Source organism: Camelus ferus, chromosome 35 (assembly GCF_009834535.1).
Source record: "Camelus ferus isolate YT-003-E chromosome 35, BCGSAC_Cfer_1.0, whole genome shotgun sequence".
Taxonomy (NCBI): domain Eukaryota; kingdom Metazoa; phylum Chordata; class Mammalia; order Artiodactyla; family Camelidae; genus Camelus; species Camelus ferus.
The window spans coordinates 2,890,550-2,909,576 of record NC_045730.1 but is presented as its reverse complement, the minus strand read 5'-3'; the positions used below and the strand labels follow the sequence as shown (position 1 = coordinate 2,909,576).

Genomic DNA, 19,027 nt, shown 5'->3' with positions numbered 1-19,027 from the left:
TTAAAATTCAGTTGCCTCTTTTCAAAATCTGGTCGTGGTCTTTTTTGTTTAGAGTCAAACTCCAAACAAAAAAAAATAGTGATGAGATTTAAGGTTCATGGTGGTTTTATCTGATCATTTATTTAACTGGATATGACTAGGTTTCTGGAATGGGTAGAAATGATAAATTTTAAAAAATCAGTTTTTCCCCTCCTGAAAACTTAAAAAGTGCACTTTTAAAGAACAGTTTTAGGTCCACAGGAAAATTGAGGGGAAGGTACAGAGATTTCCTGTTTGCCCTCTGCCCCTCCCCCACCATGCATCCTCTTGTGTGATGAACTTCGAACCCCCTGACTGACAGCCCTCCATCCCTCCGTGTCCCCCGCCCCCGGCAACCACCCTCCTGCTCTCTGCTTCTGCGAGTTCACCTACTTTAGACTCTACGTGTGAGATCACACAGTAACTGTCTTTGGCTTATCTCACCCAGCAATGTCCTCAATACTGTCACAATGTCCATCGTGTCATCTGTGTTGTTTCCAACGGCAGGAGCTCCCTCGTTGTTGAGGCTGATGTTCAGTGACATCTGTTTGCTGACACTGCCCTACGTGTCTTCACCCTCTGGGAGAATAAAGCCGTAGGTAGGATTGGGGTCAGAGGTGATCACTCCCGTTCTGTGTGTAGGAAGCAAGGCTCTGAGTAATGAAGTCCTTGCCTCGGCGTCATCAGGGATCAGACGCGGAAGTCCAGAGGGGCCATCTATGTCGTCACAGCGATTATCAGCCACCTGTTGAACTCTTCCTCAGTGCTAGGCATGGAGAGAAAGGTTCTACACATGTTATTCATTCATTTACTTTTATTGAAGTAGAGTTGATTTACAATATCGTATTCCTTTCAGGTGCACAGCAAGGTGATTTGGTTATATAGATATACATATTTTTTCAGATTATTTTTCAGTAGAGGTTATTACAAGATATTAAATAGAGTTCCTGGTTGCACACATTATTTTAATTAAAGTTTTTTCTGAAGCTCAGCTGTGTGGTTATTAACGCACAACGTTCGCCCCGTGACGTAGGTACCGGGGCTCTTCCCTCCTAGGGGTGAAAAGCTGTGTCTTTGCCTGCGATCACACAGGTGGGATGTGGAGAAACTCGGACCTGCCTTCAGGCCTGTCTGTCCTTGAATCCTTGACTGCACTTGACCCCTCCGCTCTGCTGTGCTGGCCTCGGCCTCCACCTGCCTTGTCCTGGAAGGGGGGCCGCGTCCCTCCTCTGTGCCCCTCCACACTTTGCTCACTGGGTGGCTTCCACATTTAGAAACACCCTCCCCATTCTCCCAGTGCACGAGGTCAAGGGCACCACCTCCTCATCTGCCACGCATTCTCCCCAGCATAGCAGCCCCGGCGTTATTCTTAGCATTGTTTAATTACGTTCCTATTTAACACGGAGGTAAAGAGCCCGGCGGGTTGGGCGGTGTTACCAGGCGATGGATCCTGAGCTCGCTTCGGCTTCAGATGTCCCCGCCCCTTGCCCTTTAGAGGAGCTGATTCCCTGTCTCCTTATCACCATGAAGGCTGGGGGCAGAGCAATCCTATCTCTAGTTGCCATTAGCATTTTTATGTGGAAGATCTCTTGAGCGATGGGTGTGGCATGCTGAAAAGTTCTCTGAGGTATTTGATGGTCTCTGCGGATGAATTGCCCAGCACAGTCTCAGAAAGAGAGGAGATGTAGATTATCTGAACCCCCAAACACTGTTTTATAAAGCTGGACTGCAGCCTGGGGAAGAAGATCAGAGGAAGAAGCCCCGGGCGGGTGCCCGCAGAGGCTCCACGGCCGGAGAAGGAGTTTGGGTTCTTGCTGGTGCGGTGGGCTCAGTCAGACCAGATGTGTCCAGAGTCGGGACCGGCAGCTCTGAACCAGGCGTCATCCTTCCGACCTTCGGGGTGACTCCTAGGCTCCACCTCTCTATGTTCTATTTCAGAAGATTTTGAGGGGCCCTGCATGTATATTTTGACAAAGATTCCCTGGTAATTCTGAGGTGCGCTCTTTGGGAAGACGGCGCCCCAGCCCCCACTGCCCAGAGGAGACAGGCCCCAGGGTCTACGGCCATTTGCCTGGCACTGAAGGAGTGACAGCTGTCACTGTTACTGGATCAGGAGCAGGGAGGGAAGTCCTGAGACAAGCAGGACGTGGGGTCAGGAGCACCGAGGACCCGACCTTGCAGACGAGGACAGCAAGGACCAGAGTCCGGCACGACAGCGCAGGCCCGGGATTCAGGTTTTAAGGTTGGAACAATCTCGAGGGGTAGACAAGCTCACAAGCGTTGCTAGTGAGTGGTCCGAGGCCTTGAACACCTGACTTTCCCGAATGCCCCCCTGCCCCCACCTCTCCCCACTTTGCTGCTTAACTTCTGCTTGTTCAGGCTTCCTGGCTCCCCTCCTGGTTCTGACACAGCCATGACACTTTAGGTCCAGACCTTACAGGAAATCAATTCACTCTTTGTGCCCTAGTACCGGCCAGGGCAGAATTGCAATTTCCTGGGTGACCAGCACTTAAATGACATACCTTCCCATCTGGGCCCCCAGTGCACCGTTTCCGGCCACTCTGCGCAGAGGAAGGAGATGAGCAATGAGTCAGCCCAAGGAAGGGAGGTGGGCGCGGGGCTCGGCTCTGGCCAGTGGGGATGTCTCTGATTATGACAGAGTCAGGTTTTCCATTCAGCACCAAGTGACCCCTGCCACTCAGAAATGTAATTGCTTCACTTGCCAACCTGAAATAGATTCACCACTGAAGTCAGGACAGGATGACAACCTGATGGCCTTCCTTGTCTGGGACAGTCAGGGAGCCAGGGCGCTGAATACCATGGAGAGGGGCTTAGATACTGACCCCCAGGTTGGCCTCTCCTCCTGCCCTGGCCCCGAGCACGCCTGACCTGACCCCACCTGTGGGCTGGGAGGGAAACGACTGCAAACACCCTTCCCTGCCCAGGGCTCCCACCTGATGTATGGTCTCTGATGTTTGGTCAAGTGAGTCTCCTTACTACCAAAGTGACAAGTTGTGTATTCATTTGCTTAAACATGAAAGTGAAAATCGGGGGAGTTAGCGTCAACAGGATTTTACTAGTGTGCCCTCTGACGTGGTTACGCTCAGCTTCACTTCCGCCAGCGGGCTACGGATGGACATGTTCCACACGCTCGGTGTCAAACTCTCACGTCTTCTCCAGGCTGCTGAGTGGGAAGAAATAGTTCACTTTGCTTTCACGGGCATTTCCCTGATCCTGAGTTGATCGACTTCTCACATGTTGATTGGACATTTTTGTTTCCTCTTCTTTGAGTCGCTTGCCCATGTTTTCTTATTTGTATAGATTTTAGGAATTCTTTACCTTTTCGGGCTCTAAGTCCTTTGCTAGATACTTGTGGTTTTTCCCCTAGTTTGTCCCTTGACTTTGATCTTCTTTGTGGTCTCTGTTATAATAAAGGAGTTTTAAATTCTGATGTAGTCAAATTTATCAGTCTTTTTCCCTTTCGACTTTTAATTTTTTTTTTGCCTTGATTAGGAAGGTCTCCCAACCTCCTAGACAGATTCTCCCATGTTTTCTTGTAATACTTGTTGCCCAATATTTCCATTTGTGTTTCATCCATCTCTCATTTTGGGGGGAATGTTGTGAAGGAGAGATTTAACTTAATTCTACCTCGAATATACAGCCTCGCGTGGCACCAGTCAGTGGCTGGCTCCCATCCCGCGGCCCCTGGCGGAAGCGGAGCCTTCATCACGTACTAAGTTCCATCTACTCTGCTTTGTGTCTGGGCCGCATATTCGGGTCCACTGACGTCTGTGCTGCCTGCCGTTCTGGTAACACACGGCTCAATCCGGGGGCCGCGGAGCACCTGCCGTCCCGGGCCGCCTCCCCATCCCGCCCTCCCCGCGCCTTCGCGGCGCCTCCCGCGCGCGTGGACTTCAGCGTCGGCGCCCGTTCTGGCTGCTCGCCCCTCGCTGGTGTCCGTTCCTTCCTGCAGTGACTCTTTCGCCCTTCTCTTCCCCATAGCTTTCCCTCTGTATTCACGGTCACCCACGTTCCTCGCTTTCCGCCTGCTTTCCTCGCGGAGGCGCCCAGAAGCCCGGCGCGGAAGCCGGGGAACGCGCGTTTTGGCCCGAGCGCTGCCGGGGGAGCTGCGCGCCTCGGGGCGGGTCGCGCCTCCTCCGGGCTTTTCTGTGAAACGGGGGCGCGGGTGAGACAGGCGCTCTTCGTCCTTCACGCGACGGCTCCGTCCTCCGCACGGCTCGGCTCTGCCCCCCCCCCCCCCCCGAGGGCTGCGTCGTGGGGAAACCCCCTCCCGCCCCCCAGGCTCCCTTCCCCGCCTTCGCCCCCGCCCCGCGCGCCCCGGCCCCGCGTTCGGGCGCGCGCTGACGGGGGCTGCGGACCAGCGCGCACGGACGCAGCATTTCCGGACCGCTTCTCAGCAGAACAGAGAGAGGGGGCACCTGAGGCCACGGGGAGGCTTGACTCGCTCAGCAGGTCAGCCTGACCCCCCTCCCCGCCTTCCAGGAGTCCTGCCTGAAGGAAGACCCAGAGGGCCTCGAGGCCCTGCTCAGCTGGAGGGGACATGCCCACAGCTCGCTGCCCGCCCCACTACCACCTGTCGGCAGCGAGGCCTCGGCCCTCAGCCTGGCGAATGGCTGGGCGGAATATGACTTGTCCAGCTGCTGCGTTTGCTCTTCCAGCTCTGATGGTCACAGAGTTAATGAGACAGTTGACGCTCTTCTGGGTAACTGAGCTCCCAGCGGAGGCGAAGCTTCAGGTCCGGCTGTCTGCATCCGCATTGTCTGGAGGGGAACGCTAGCTGGGCAACAACACTCATGTATACATACATGGGAGAGGCTTGGAGTGATGTCCAGGCGTATCAAAGTGAAAAAACAGAAAAAAGTGGATAAAAAAACCCTAAGTAAAGGCAGTTACTGAGAGAGTGTGGAAAATGACTTCAGGGAGTGTATGTTAAGTTGACACAACTCTTACAGTATCTCCTGGCATGGTTGTTATCTTTTCAGCAAAACGATTTCAGATTTGGCAGGTGGGTGGTGGGACCAGGAGCCTGTGACCTGGTGTGGCATCGATGCTCTCAGCTCCTTGCTGACTCTCTCCCAGGGACCCTCAGGGCTGTTCGGGGCTGTTCGGGGCTGTTGTTGGCGGGGCTGCACCCTCTGTGGCCCCTCCAGCCCTGAGCTCCATGTAGACACCAGCCTTGGGCACCTGGTTCAGGTCAGATGGCTTCCCCGACCCCCTCTGCTGGCTGCCGGGCATCTGTCCAGGGACTTTGCACTTGGCCTCTCTTCCCTCAGCCTTGAAGCCACCCAAAGGGGATGCTTGTGTGCTTGGAGAACCCAGCCTGGGGTGAGCCGGTGATGCCCCCGAGGGCAGAAACCTGGCCTGCCTGTTATTTTTTGTCCTGCAGTGAAGAGTCATTATTACTGGGATTTCACAGCTATGGTTTACCTTTGTCACTAGCACATACTTTGCTAGACTTCTCATTTTTTCCCTTAATGCTGGCTCTTTCTGGGGAGAATCATCGTCTAACCCTTGGACTGGAACGTCTCCGGGAGGCCATGGCAGGAAGTTAACATGTGTTGGGTGCTGCTGCTAGGACGAGCTAAGTCTTCTTAGCTTGAGGCCCCTGGGAGGTGCTGCCCAGGGACGATAAGCAGCTTGTCCAGTTTCCTGCAGGTGGAGGAGAGGCTGGGAGGTTGCGTCAGGCTGGGATCTGAGCTGGGAAGCCTGGGGCCTCACCAGACGGTACTGCCCTTTGCGAGAGTGTGACATCTTTCAAAAAGCACAAGGTCACCAGGTTTAGCATGCCGGCTCTGCCACTAACATTCCAGCTGAGCTCCAGAGAGTGACCCAACTCCTCTGGGCCTTAGTAAATGCCAGTGAAGTAGTAAATTACTTATTACATTAGTAAAATAGGAAAGAGGGCTTGTCTGGGCCACCTCTAAGATTCAGGCTAGCCGGGTGATTTTAAAACCCTCTTTCTTCTTCCCTTCACCAGTTAAATCGTCCTCTCCTGTCCTAGATACAGAACAGAACACTGGCGGTGTCTGGGGAGAAAGAGAGAGTTCCCTGGGGCAGAGGAAAACGTCAGAGCTCCTGCCGTTTGGGGAGGAGGTGAACAGCCGATTTGCTACTGAGGTTGGCTCTTGAATACACTTAGCGCAGGTGTGAGTGCCCCGATGAGCAGAGAAGCTCCGTGATTCCAGCAAGCACCAGAAGGTGGGTTCATGAGCGCTATTCTCTCATGAGCTCTGGGAAGTGGTAGGGCGCTTGGTTATCATTGAATGTGCTCTCCAAGGTCATGACAGTTAATCGCTGCTATTTCAGGCTCTTCCTGGTGTCCGATAATATTAACCAATGAGCATCTGCCATCCCAAGTCTTTGGAGTGCACTTAAAATTCCCTTTGAGGGACAGTCAGACAAGGAGCGCCCCAGAGCCTCAGACTGCTGGCTGTGGAATGTGGTTTAGCCACCGGAGTGGCCGGGCAACTGCAGTGTTAGGGGGCGACATCTGTCTCCGTTGGCCTGTGGCCCAAACAGAAAGCAGTGACAGCTTTGGCCTTAGACCTTGTTTCTTGTAAAAGGTGAATATCTTGTGGGTAACAGAGCACGGTGGCATTCATGAGTTGTCCCCACAGGTATGAGATTATACAGTACTTCATAGAGAAACTTATTTCAGAGCAGGTTTTCTTGGAGGGAGCAAGTGAGATTTCTCATTTTCACATTTCTCTGTCTGGCAAAATTGCCTGAAAAATATCCAATATCCCTACTTGCTTTCCTTCCATCCTCTCTTAAATCTGCTCCCGTGGGGCTTCTCCTCCCCCGTTCCATGCAGTCCTTCTTCTCAAGGACACCAGCCACCTCCATGCTGTCACATCTCATAGCCCACTCTCTCTCCCTGCTTCTCCTGACCCGCCAGCACCACTGCCACTCTGGGGTCTGGATGGATTCCCGCATGCAGAGGGGTAAGCGTGGGAGAGGAGCACCGAGCTTGGAGGATACACCACCTTCGGAGCAAGTGGAAGCACGCCTGTTGTCCGGGGAGCAAGGCTGCCTGCCAGGAACACAACTTTGAGAAACAGCCTTGGAAAAGAGCAGTGAGGCCGCGAGTTCTCAGTGTGCCTGGTGAGAGTGTAGGAACACTCAGGGCCCAGGACCCATCGCCTCTCCCCGCAGTGTGTCCCAAAGGTGGTCACTCTCAAATTCTCGAACCTCAGGCCTCCAGTCTAGCCCTGACTCCTGGTCACCAGCAAACATCCCAGCATCAGCGCGACCTCACGGTGTGATGTCTTGTAACGGTAACTAGCGTGTGGCTCGTCCACCACAGGGCGAACCCAGATATGGTCTCCTTTAATCTCCGCAGCCTCCCAGGAAGGGCGGTATTTCCTGCCTCATACAGGCTGAGTAATTCAAGCAGTGAACAGTCAGTGGTGGACCTGACATTCACACCTGTGTCCACCTGGTTCTAAAGCCCACGGTCTGGATGCCCATCCCACTTCCTGGCTAAATCTGCAGCGTTGCAGGACGTGTACACACGAGAGAGGGAGAGGGAAGGGGAAGGGACCAAGGACCCTTGTTGAGGACGCTTCAAGAGGCCAGGAGGTGAACTTTTTAAAAGAGGAGCAGTGAGATCAGGATACGAAAGCTTGGGTAAAGTCCAGAACAGGCCGGCGCCTGACTGCTCATGTGGAAAGGTGTTTGCGGTGGGAGCCCTCACTCTCTTCTGTCTCTTAGCCCACGAGTCAGAGTTGGGTTTTCACGTTAGTTGGTGACACCGTGTATGGACCATAAGACCTGGAGAACTTGAGCCGATGTCTTTCCGGGGGTGGAAGGGAGGGAAGGGAGCTTGGGCAGCTGCAGCCCCGGGCAGCTAGAAATGGAGGTGACTGAGGGAAGGAGGCAGGTGATGCCCTGCTGGGCTCTGGAGCCGGACAGACTTGGGTTCAAATCCCTCGTCCGTGCTTCTCTTCAGTTGTGCTGGTTTCATAGGCAAATTAAAGGGCCCTGGCTTTGCATGGATGAAGACTGGTTTCATTTGAGCCAGTTTACCGTCTTTACCTCTATTTTCGATTCTTAGGGTGCAAGTGGTGTGCTTCGTGGTTTTGCTGAGTTTCTAAAAGCCCAACAGGGAGAGGGCAGCCTGGACGGAGCCCTGTTACACTGTCCACCCTGCCTGCGTCAGGGCTAGCACCTGACGAAGCAGCAAAGGATCCGGCCGTCCAGTCACCTCTGCGGCCATGGCTGGGGGACCCGGGGTGACACCCAGGGCTTTTGGTGTCCTTACCAGTGAAGTAAGCTAGCTGAAGGGAGTTTGGAAATGGCCTCTAGGTTTTCCTCAAACTCCTGTCCCTTTAGGGTCCCAGTCCTGTAATTCCACGGCCACACGCTAGAGGGAAGCATTGACTAAAATGTGTTGCAAAGCCCGTGTAGGCTTGACTCTCTGGTGGAAGTTTATTTTGCTTTGTTCCAGCAAATATGGGTGATGAAGATCCCGGTAGAGCAAATGCGGTGTATCCGTTCAGAGCATTAGGGTCGTGTAGCGTTTGTCTGGACAGGGGTGTTTCCTTCGAGTCCCCAGAGGGGCATGCGAGTTGTGGGGAGACCACCGGGACTTCAGCCCCGTGAGGGAGGACGCTGAGCCTCTCTTTGCAATTTTTGGGTCAGGATCACTTTCTTTGTGCCCGGCTGAAATCCTTCTGGCTGAAATAGAGCTCTTCTGATCGTGCCCTAAGTGGGGACGAATGACAGATTGGGGGGGCTGTAGAGGAAAACCTCAAATATAACAACAAGGTCCTACTGCACAGTACGGGGAACTACATTCAATATTTTGTAATAACTTATAATTGATATCTGTCTTTGTCTGACTTACTTCACTTAGTATGATAATCTTTAGGTCCATCCACGTTGCTGCAAATGTCATTATTTCATTCTTTTTTATGGCTGGATAATATTCCGCTATATATATATTTTCTTTATCCATTCATCTGTCAGTGGACATTTAGGTTGTTTCCATGTCTTGGCTATTGTAAACAAAAGATATTTTTGATTGTTTCTTCAGTCGCTGGACAGAATGAACTTTGCTCTCATGTAGTTTTAGCCTTTCCTGGGCAGAGAGAGACCTGGGTCTGCTCACATCCTGAGCATGTCTCCTGATTACTATTTTGGGGCTCTGTCTCTGCTCTTCCCACACTGCATGAATTGTATAAGGTCTGGGAGAGCAGAAAACTCAGGAAACTTAAATTAGCTAGATTTTGGGGGGCAAAGGGGCAGCTCCATTGTCTGAAGTCAGAGTGTCTTTATTTTGGGCTTATCTCCTCTCCACTAGCACAGATTCCCTGACATGCGTTCGTGGGAAGGTCTGGGTGAAGAACACGGACTCCTGGGCCAGCCTGAGCTCAGTACCTGAGAAGAGCCAGGTGTTCACCCTGCTGGGCTCCCTTGGCCAAGTGCCTTGTAACCGAGACAGCAGCCGAGCCATCTGCGCTCAAGCTCCTGATGGATTTCCAACAGGTGCCATCCTCGATCCTCCAGGCCATAGTTTGGAAGGTTCACTTCTAGACTAGGGCCTTCAAGATTTAGCAAAATTACTCCTATGTCCTTGTTTCAAAGAAGGTTGTTGTCACTTTAGAGCCAGGGAAAGATTTGAGGCTATAGTCCTGCAAAAGCAAATTTCAAAACTGAGGCTTGTTCTTATGTGCATGACCTGAAAAAAAAAAATTAGGAACAGTATTTTGCACAGAGAGGAGCCTCAGTAAATATTTGCTGAATTGAATTCCAGTTACAACATCCTGCGTAGCCCTACCTGTGCCAATCCCAACTTTTGGTAAAAGTGGCCTGAATCATGTTAATGATAAGGGATGTTTGCATTCCCCTGGGGCAAGTTTTAACGGGTCTAGTTACCCACTCAGTTCACTGTCTGACACTCACTTAACCCAACATTCTCCCCCATCTGCGTGGAGCACAGAGGACGACTGTATTTCACCAACCGGCACCAACAGGTAATGTTTCCGTGAGAAGTCATAACTGCTTAGGGTCTCCTATGGAAGCTATCCCTGAGAGCGCTTCTCCTCTACCCCAGTCCTCACTGAAGTATCCTTGTTCACCAAGCACGACCGTCTAAAACAGTTTCTGTTCCATTAACCCCAGCTGTTGTCATTCAGAAATATTGCTGACTCACAGTGAGCAAAGATCTCTGATAGCCCACGAGGCAGCTGAAAGGCCAACCCTGGCTCGCCTCACAGGCTCTCTCTCTTGGCACCGCTACTTGGAAAGACGCTCAGAAAATGAGGGCTCTTATTTTAAAAATTTATTTTATTTCTTAAAACTTTCTTCCAGTGTTTCTGAGGCTGGGGTCCAGCTTCCCAGGAGGCAGGGAGTGGGGCCACTGGCCAAGGGGCTTTTGGTGTACTTGTGTTTTTTTAAAATTATTATTACTAGGTTTTTTTATTGACGTGTAGTTGATTTACAATGTTAGTTTCAGGTGTCCGGCAAAGTGAGTCAGTTATAAATATACATACATGTTTTTTTTTTCTTTTCAGATTCTTTTCCACTATATGTTATTCTAAGAAATTGAATACAGTTCCCTGTGCTCTACTGTAGGTCCTTGTTTTTTATCTATAGTGATGTGTGTCTGTTCATCCCCAGCCCCTAATGGCTCGTGCTCTCAGGGCTGATCATAAGGTGTGTCTGCATTTGGTGCAGAAACCAGGGGAGATAAAGGATAATAGTATGGCAGCCCGAGAAGTAGCAAACACTACCCCGAAAATGGCCTGAGGAAGCCCTCTGGGAGGCTGTCAGCCCAGGTTCGAAGGCTCTCGTCCTCAGAAGTGTCTGCCCAATAACACATAACTCTCAGCCCTTAGGCTGTGTGTTTATTTCAGTTGATGGAGGCAAGGATCTACAGCCACAGTAAAGGCTGGTTAGGGAGAGGCGACTGGGAATGGTGTGCGTGTGTGTGTGAACCTGTGGGTGAGAAAGTTAAGAGTTATGTTCAGCAAAATCTCCTCTGGTGCCAATATATTTATGTGCATAATCATTGCTTTTTTCCCCCCTAATAACTGTGAGACTTCTGAGAGCCTACAGCTGGAAATGAGTTGTGGTCTTTCTTTAAATGGACATTAAGGCAGAGTCCATCCACGCCTCATTCTGCTCCAGAGGGCCAGGCGAGCTAGCCCACTGGAGCCAACGTAAGGTCCTCGGGCAGCAAGCTGGCCTGTTCCCGCGCTCAGTGAGGCTGCAGGGGCCTTCGGGCGGCCTGGCTAAGACCCTTGCACCGCCGAACTGAAACGTTCCTCCACCGCAAGCACCAGGTTATGAGTGGTCAGCAGACGGGCGGCCCTGTGCCTGGCGCAGCCCGCTCATCTGGAAGGACCCATTTGGGTCTTTGTTTCGCCATCTCCAGCTTTGCACTAAGCGCGGTGACAAGCTGTGGGCTCTGGGGGTAATCTTCTGGGTGGATTGTTATTATTATTAGTTATTATTATTTCTGTTACTTAATGTATACTGAATATTTACCATGCATTTTAAGTACTTCTCAGGGATCATCTTCTTTGATTTCTATCCTAGGTAGGCGCTATTTCTTCTCCTCATTTCCTACATTCAGAGTCTACGGTCGGGCTCCCCGTGCCTCTGCTGCCTCAGGGCCACTCTTCTCTTGGTTGGAAGCTCCTGATGAACTTGGGCGAGGGGGAGAGGCTGGCCAACAGGTCTACCTCGCAGCAGCTTTGCTGTAGGATTTGCTGGCGGTGGAAGTCTCTGCCAGAGAATTTCCCTCATCAAAACCTTTTGTTGTAGAAGAAGCCACTATTATGCCACTTGACGGCTGAGGCAGGATTTCTAAATAGGCAACACCCACGGGCAGTGCAGATCCCGCGAGGTGAGGTCGTTCCCTTGGGTGGAAGCAGCTCATCCCATTATCAGCTCTTTTGTTCTCCAGGCTCCTCTTTCTGTGACCACCTGCTCTTGCGAGAGTGTTTCCTGGCTCTGGCTCCAGGGTCCTGTCCTCTCAGTTCTTCCACAGAAGTTCCGATGCTGCCCGAGAGACAGCCTCCTGTATCTGCTGTACACGAGCCAGGATATCGATCTTAGTCCCTTCGGAGGCTGAAATAAATATTAGAATAAATAATCTAGTGTTTGACCTGGTAGGCAGAAAGGAGTTACAAAGCTTTCAATTTTATGGGCTTTCCAAATAATCCAGATCCTATGTGTAATTACTAATATTAATATTATGGGGGGTTATGGGGGAGGGTACATAGCTCAGTGCTAGAGTGCATGCTTAGCATGCACGAGGTCCTAGGTTCAATCCCCAGCACCTCCATTTAAAAAACATAAACTTAATTACCTCCTCCAAAAAATAAAAACACTGAAAAAAAATTAATATAATAATTAACCAATTCAACAATCATGACCAAGGTTCTGCTTGCTGTTAAAATCTATCCTAGCAACAGTGGGAGTTTGCACGGAAGGTACTTCCACTTCTCATGATGATATTATATCACTAAATGCCAGGAGGAATTGAGATGTTCAGAAAGAGGGAGGCTGATGTGAGCTAGGATGATCTGGGAAGGCTTCAAGGAGGAGGTGAGCTGAGCTTAAGCAAGGTTTGACGGCAGGCACAGGCATTCTGATGAGAGTGAGCCTGGCTGAGCGCCGGGGAACAGGCACGCTCGACTTTCGGTCCGTTCACAGGAGTTCAGGCCCTGTCATGGATGGCCTCGGCAGAAATGTTCGATTTTTAAAATTACTCTTGTAACTGACTTGTAGATTGCTTCTCATGCGTTGTTTTCTGCAGCAGGCCTGTCAACAGAGGAACTAAGCTTTCTTAAATCCAGAATGCAGTTCTGATTCCCAGTATAGCAGTAACCCAGGAGCTTCCTGTAGACCTTAGATCAGAGATTTTCTCCGGGGCTCAGTCTTTGACCCAACAGAAACGTGAGTGGGACCCAGGACAGCTCCTGGGCAGAATGACCGATGCCCACATCATGGTGAATTCACTACTTGTATGTCTCTAACCTCTGAGCCTGGTGTGTTTCCTGTCAGGAATGGTGCACCCATTAGACAAGGAAGGCACAGTGTGTACAGCCCTCTATTCTTTTACGGACTTCTGAGAGTGTTTCGCTTTTCATTCTTATCAAAATCACAGGAAATGATTATATTAATAGTGATGGTGTAATAGTGAATCAAACCAGGATTACATTTATTTTATTCTAACACAATTGAAAAACGTAACAATAATATTTTTTATGGTTTAAGGGTCCATGAAGGTCAGTGTGTGTGGTGCTGTGAGGTCACATTACAGCCCCGCTGCCACCCCCTCCCCTAAATGTCTGGTGGCTTTCTCCTTAATGGGTTTTTCCTTTTTTCAAGACACCATTCATTTCTTCCAAATACATCTCACTGGCATTTTCCCCGCATCCAGCTCCATTTTCTCTTCCTTGTGATCTCACCAAACTGAATTACAAATGGATGGTGAACTTCACTGACCCTCCAGGCAGCGTCTGCTGTGTCTTCTGCCGCACACACCCAGATGAGGTCATCTGCATTCCTCTGTTTCTTGATTCAAGACTTACTTCAGTGTTGTCTTGTCCATCAGGAGACCTTCCCCTGGGGAACCGCTATGTCCTTGACTTTGACTTATTCACGCACATGGAATTCCATGTTGAATTCCTGCAGGAGGATGTCAGGATTGAAGAGAAGGAAGACTCGTCAGACTGAGAGAAGTGTGCAAGGGAGTTTAGAGAGAAGAGAAATACATATTATGATAAAACGAAGATTTGGTTTCAAATAAAAGGTCTCAACACTCTCCTCCCTGTTTGTAGAGGTGTAACATGATTCTGAGAAAAGACAGTTTAAATGGGTTAAAAAGTGGAGAGTGAGTTTTCTGTACTCAAAGGCTTCCACGTGTGACTCTGTTCTCCCTTGTCAGGCTCTGAATGACTAGACTTCCTGATTTTTGTGATCCTGTGTCAACAGCACAGCTCTTGTCACGTGGAATTAGCCAGAAGACACTTGTTACTGAGCTGATTTGGAAAGAAGCAATTTAGAAAGAAAAATGAGAACATGGGGATAAAGGGAAACCGCAGTAACACTAATTCCTGAATAACCAGTGCTCTCATAAACCAGACATTCAGAAAAGCACTTCACATTTCGTAGGTGCGATCATTCAGGTGGACGTGCTCCCTCCTGAATAGACCAGAGTCCCTTAGCGGAGGCCCCGGTATTGTTGGCGGTGCTCAGTATTTATTTGTTGAATGAATATGTGATAAAGAGCAGCAAAGTCCTGAACTGAGATCCTTCTCAACACCCAGGGTCAGGGATTTCCCCTGGGGCCGAACCGACCCCCACGTTTAGCCATAGACCTTGCACCTCCTATAAACTCTAATCTCAGTGAAATACTTGTCACTGTGGAGTTAATATTACACCTGAACGTGGGAGGTGGGCATTTAGGTGCCGTTTGCACTTGGACCAGGCGCCTGCGTGTACGTGTGTTGGGATAGAAGGAGGGACGTGGTTGTAAATTTAGTGTTTTTAGCCCATCCTGACTGCACGCAGAGAAAGCTCCTGTTTGACAGCAGGACAGAGTTGATGAGTGACTGTCCCTCCTTCTCTTTCAGTGCTGCTGGTCACCCTGAGTACCCGTTTTCCGAAGAATACTGACTCTGAGTCTCCACCGTGCCTCCTGCCGTGGGCTGTGGAGAGGATTTCTGCGCTCGGTGGAGGGGATGAAAAGAAGTGCCTGAACTTTCAGAAAGCTTGCCTTTCTTTTTTTTATAAAAATTGTATAATAATAAAACTTTACAGTAAGGATTCTTGTTTTTCCTGATAATTAAAATAATGCATACTAATTACAGAAAATGTGGAAAACAGAGTAAAAAATAAAGATCACCTGTGTTTAGCTCATTAAAAAGCTTATAGCACATTTATTTGCCTTCATTTTTTCCCCAATACAAATGCACGTGTTTATTTACAAATCAAGATAATCCTCTTTACAGTTTATATACTTACCTTTTAATTTAGCCTAGGTAGTTTTAAAGACTATCAGATATTATTTTACAAAGCAGCATTATGTTTTGCTTGTTGTAAACTGTGCATGTGATTATTTATGTATTTTGTAATCATCTGCCTGGATTCAGCTTTTGGTGAGATCTTGTATAATTCGCCATTCATTCATTGGTTTACTCAGGAAACCTTTGTTGAAAACCCTCATTTGCCAGACATTGTTTTCTTAGTAAATAACAAAGACAGGAAATAAACTTTAGAAAGAAACGTCTTGAGTTCACAGTCTTTTGGAGGATGAAGGCTGAGTGACAGCAGGATTGAGCTGCTCCAGGTGGGAAAGTGCCCGACGGGAGAGAACCCCGCACAGTCTCGCACATCTCTGGACCCCTGATCTGCAGAGGCACCGACGACCCTTCACCATTCAGCCCTTCCTGTTTGTACAATGAACAGCCTTACAATACAGAGAGTGTGTCTCCCTCCAGAGAATCAGAAGGCATGTTTACTTTCCAGTAATATAAAGAAAATATCTTTTCATGATAACAAAAACACTCAATAAACTAGAAAGAGAAAGAATATTTCTCAGCATAATGAAGCCCACATATGAAAAAACCACAGCTAACATCATACTTAGTGTTGAAAAAATTGAAAGTGTTTCTGCATAAGATTGATAATATGAAAATTTATCTGCTTTTACCACTCAGTCAACATGGCATTGGCAGTTCTGGCTACAGTAAAAAAATTAGGAAAAGAAATAATACGCATTCCAAAGAAGTAAATTTATCTCTGTTCTGAGATGACCTGATCTTGTATGTAGAAAACAAAACCATAAGCTAAAGCAAGAAATGTCAGAACGAATTAATAATATCAGCAAACGTGTAGGCTATGACATCAACACAGAAATCAGTACAACGCCTCCAGGGCCTGGTGCAAGTTCATCTGTTGTCCTTGATCTGATGGCCAGAAAAGTCTTCTCTACATGGCACATAAACTTCCATCCACAAATGCAGAGGAATAAGAACAAAACACAGCTCATTGTCTTTCCTGGAAGTGATTATATTTCAAACTTCATCTTTCTTGGAAAATGACAGCTGAGAGCTGACTGTATTTGAGATACAGAACCAAGACCCTGGGAAGTCTCTCTGACCATCAGGACCTGCTCCCACAGAGGTGGCCATGGTCTCAAGCCCCGTGGTCCAGCCATGTCCTGCTGCTCTGTGTGCCCATGCCAGTGGGACAGGAAATGATTTCTGCTTGGAGGTTTCAGAGTCTAAAAGCTGATATACAAAAGAAACAAGTCAAAAAGGCTTAACCTAATTCCTGTATGAGTGTAGGGATCGATGACAACTAGGATCCGGGCTGGGAGAAAAGAAGACTGTTCTTACCCTCCAGACACACAGATCTCTCAGACAGTATCTGAAAGCTGACACATGACACAAGTGTGGCATTCACAACAGAAACAGATGTCAAGGACGATTGCTCAAATGTACTGAAAGTCAGTGTCATTTATCTTATTATTTGGTCACAAATTCCGGGCATTGCTCTCAATCAAGTCTCTGTTCATCACCTCTGAAGTATCTTTTGTTCTCCTTGCAGGAAAAGGGCAGGAAATGTAGTGACTTCTGCCTTCACGGGACCCAGATGCCCAGAGACAGGGCTGAAGGGGGTGAGCCCTGGGTGTGCTGCTCCTTCAGGGACCCCAGGGCAGGCTCTGATGTGCTGGACAGTGTGTGGATCCCAGAGGCCCAGGCTGCACGGTCTCCTGGTAATGCAATGCCCAGTAGAATCCTCCAGGCTCCCGAGAGAAGCTGGCGGGTCCGCAGGGGCATTGCTTGACCAGCCTGGGTGGGTGGGGTTGGTGGGGGCTCAAGTTGTGCCAAGTGCTTTTTCCGCACCAGCTGTGGTTTCATGTGGTTTGTTCCCTTCTCCCTGATAATGTGGTGCTGCCTTTCCTAAAACTAACATGTGAACAGTTCTTCCATTCCAGGAAACAATCGCATTTAGCCATGGTATATAATTTTCGGTATGTTGATGAATTCAGTTGTCTAGTATTTTGTGTAGATGCATTTCTTTGGCAGCAGTAATCATATGCAATATTTGTAGTTCATTTTTGTTCAGTGTCTTTGTCTGGCTTTATTCTTAGGGTAAAGTTGGCCTCATAGAATGAGTTAGAAAGTGTTTCTTCCTTTTCAGGTTTTTTTTTTTCTTTTAAGAGCTTAAGAATAATTGTTGTTAAATCTGCTTTAAATGCTTGGTGGCCTTCACCAGTGAAGCCATCAGGCCCTGAGTTTTTTTTTTTTGTTGTTGTTGATAGGTTTTTGATTACTGATTTAAACTCCTTAATACATATAGGTCCACTCAGGTTTTTCATTCTTTCATGATTTAGTCACCATAAGTTGTGTGTTTCTAGGAATTTTCCATTTCACCTTCACTATTCAATATCTGGGCATACAGTTGCTTGCGGTGCTGCTTTATATTTCCTTACTGATCTTTTGTCTGCTTGTTCTGTCAGTTATTACAGGTGGGGCGATGATGTTTCCAGCTAGTGTTGTGCCTATGTCTCCTTCAATTCCGTTAATGTTGATTTCATATATTTTGGAGCTCTGATGTCTGGCACATGTATGTTCATAATTGCTCTATATTCTTGGTGGATTGACTTTTTATCATTGTATAATATCTTTCTTATCTCTTGCCACAATTTTTATTTCAAAGCCTTTTTTTTTAGTGTGTTATTATTCTAGTCACACCAGTTCTCTTTTGGTTGCTGTATACATGGAGTACCTTTTACCATTTTTTTCCTTTCAAAATATTTGTGTCCTTAGATACAAAGTGAGTCTCTTTTAGAGAATAGAAACTTGATATATTTTTTAAAGATATATTCTGCCAATAGATAGCTTTTGAATGTGGAGTTTAACTTATTTACATTTAAAGTTATTACTGAAAAGAAAAGACTTTTGCCATTTCAATCTTTTTTCCCAATATGCCTTAAGTCCCTTAAGTACTACCTTCCTTTGTTTAGATTATTTTGGTAGTGACATGTTTTTATTCCCTTCTCATTTTCCTCTGTGTTTTACTGTTATTTTCCTTGTGATCACCATGTGGATTACACGTAACATTGTGAAGCTATATCAGTATTTTTGAGTTGATAACAATTTAGCCGCCATGCCTTAGAAACTCTGCTACTGTAAAGTTCAGTCCCCATTTTCCCAGTTTATGTTATTGATGTCATTTATTTCACATTCATACTTTGTGTACACATTGGCATAGATCCATGATTATTTTATGCATTTATCTTTTAAATCTTGTTGACGAGGAAAACTAGAGGTACCAAACAAACGTGCGGAAATGAGTAATTTTATATTTGCTCCTATACTGACCCACACCAGAGGTCTTTATATCTTCTTATGGCTCTGAGTTGCTATCTAGCATCTGTTCCTTTGAACTCTTTACATTTTTCATGAGGCAGTTCCAATGACAATAAACTTCCTCATCTATTGTTTATCTACGATTGTCTGAATTATGCCCTCACATTGGAAGGACCTGTTTGCAGGATGTAGAATTCTTGATTGACAGGGTATTTTATTTTCTTTTGTCATTTCAAATGCACACTCCTACTGCCCTATGTCCTCTGATGCTTCTAATGAGGAGTGCACTGATAACGTGTCCAGGGTCCCTTCTGCCTGATGAGTCATGTTTCCTTTGCTGCTTCCAAGGTGGTGACTTGTCTTGTTTGATCAGTTTGAATACAATGTATGTAAATATGGATATCTTTGTGTTGATTCTACCTGTAGTTCTTTGAGTTTCTCACATTTGTTAATTCATGTCCTTCATCCAATTTGGGGAGTCTGTTATTATTTCTGTTAATAATCTTCTGTCCCATTGTCTCTCTCTCATGGGACTCTGATGTGTGTATGAGTTCAAATGGTGGTCCTACAAGTCCTTTTGTGCCTGTTCACATACTTTCATTTTTCCTTCTTGTGCCTTAAGCTGCATATTTTCTATACCTTATTTGATA

The 19,027-nt window shown here is 47.9% G+C and overlaps 1 protein-coding gene across 4 annotated transcripts in view; it reads left to right on the top strand.

Annotated features, from left to right (window-relative positions):
* The first annotated feature begins 1,012 nt into the window (after window positions 1-1,012).
* The window catches only part of LOC116661570 (dihydrodiol dehydrogenase 3-like), a 34,686-nt gene continuing 16,671 nt past the window's right edge, over window positions 1,013-19,027 (top strand). For 2 of the 4 annotated variants that reach the window (XM_032473973.1, XM_032473976.1), the window contains exons 1-2: window positions 8,735-8,740; window positions 11,336-11,337. The gene's annotated coding sequence lies outside the window, so the exon portion shown is untranslated. Of the gene's footprint in view, window positions 1,018-8,729; window positions 8,741-11,335; window positions 11,338-19,027 lie in introns of those variants that run through there. The other 2 variants (XM_032473974.1, XM_032473977.1) reach the window with 2 other exon arrangements.